We start from the raw sequence: 1871 nt of genomic DNA on the forward strand, positions 1-1871 counted from the left end.
AGAAAAGGGTGAGAAGAGTTAGCCCTACCCACCCATCCCCACCCAACACAGGCACACACACCACACCGCCTTCATGGTTTGGGATGAAGGTAGCTCTCCATCCATAGCGATGTCCTTTTTGTCTGCTGAAAAGCCAAGCCCATATTTAAATGTTTCCTGAAAAAAATCCTTCCTGGAGAAGTCACTTGAAAAAAGTAGTTGGTACGTGCAGACCTAGAAGCCAAGAGGTGGGACCCAGGCCTGACCTCAGGATAAGATGGAAACCCCACTGGTAGCCCACCCATCAGACCCCTGACCAAATGGTTGGAGACAGAAGCTGGAGGGGTCTAGAGATTCCACAGCTCCTAATGGGTGTGCACCCTCAGACTGCCTGTCTTCAGTTGGCTGGAGCTGTCCAGAGCCTCTTTGCCACTAGGAGACCCAGACAGACACGAGAAAGAACTGTCAGCTCAGGTGTCACACAGGAGTCAAGTCTTGGGACCTTAGGCTTCCAGTGAGGAGCCACGTGGGGAGGGCAGTTGTGTATCCAGAGAGCTCACTGAAGGTCCAGGCCAGGTGGATGGCCCCAGGACAAGACTTTGTTACTGTGTTATTGTCATGATGGTGTCCATAGTGATTATAAGAGGTGGCTAATCCTTCAGAAAGGGACAGCATATTCCCTTTTCATCTGTTCTAGTCTGGAAGCTCTGCTGAAGCTTGTTCAACTTGGCTGACCTTGCTAGTGTTTGAAATATCAGTGACGTTGCTTCCAGCAACACACAAGCCACCACAGTAGGACAAACTGGCAGTTAGATGGTGGATGACAGTAATAAACCAAATGCACTGCCATGGAGTTGATGCTGACTCATAGCGACCCCAGGGGACGGGGTAGAACTGCCCCCGTGAGCTTCCGAGACTAACTCTTCATAGAACAACCTCGTCTCTCTCCCTAGGAGCAGATGGTAGTTTTGAGCTGCTTACCTTGCTGTTAGCAGTCCAACCCCTGCCCAGCACAGGCCAGGTTGCTTCGAGAGAAGAGGGACTCCACCCATGTCTGATGCCAGAGGGGCTGGGTGAGTTGGTATCAGAGAAGTTCTGAGGCTGCTTTATTGACAACTATAAAAAGTCCTAATAGTCCGCCAATTTGTGATTCCCTTGGTGTAGACAACAAGATGACATTTTCCCCCAAATAAAGTTTAGAATGTGGGAGTGTTAGATCTCTCTGTAGCTAGATATACCTCGGTCCTTAGCTCCGGAGAAAGAATTCACACCGAAGTCTGGTTCGTGATCCAAGTGAGTTTTATTAAAGTCGGAAGAAGTTTCAGGTTTACACAGCACCCGAGGGGCTCCTTCTGGACATGCAGCTTGTCTGGGAAACTGCCCGGCTTCACGCAAAAGTCCCGAAGTTCTCCAGGCTCCTGCCTTTTTAAGGATTCCACGGGGAGGCGTGGTGGAAGACCCCTGATCGACCCCATTGGCTGAATTGAATTCACCTGGCCTAGGTGGGCCAATTCAGGTTCACGCCCACCCCTAACTGAGCCTCTGGGCATGTGCAGTGCGCCACTCCTTTGTTCCCCTAGCTTGGCCCTCTGGGCATGCGTTAACGGACATTCCCAGCTCTAGCTAACCTACCTAACAGGAGCAGTCCACAACCCCTGGGACAGCCACATTCTCACCCTCTGCCATTGGGTGGAAGTCTGTTCAGCAACAGATGGGCCAAAGGTAGGACCATGGACCACAGTGTCCCTGGTTCCTGCCTAGCTTTAAATCAACCCGACACGGGTGGCCCGTGACTCAGAGACTCTCTAGACTGTGTGGTGGGAAATTGAGGAGATGCCCCCCAGATCGCAGCCCTGTCACATGTGGATTTAGGGCCCTAAACGTCTTCCAGA

Source organism: Echinops telfairi, unplaced genomic scaffold (genome assembly GCF_000313985.2).
Source record: "Echinops telfairi isolate 266 unplaced genomic scaffold, ASM31398v2 ScPeMD7_9;HRSCAF=40, whole genome shotgun sequence".
NCBI lineage: Eukaryota > Metazoa > Chordata > Mammalia > Afrosoricida > Tenrecidae > Echinops > Echinops telfairi.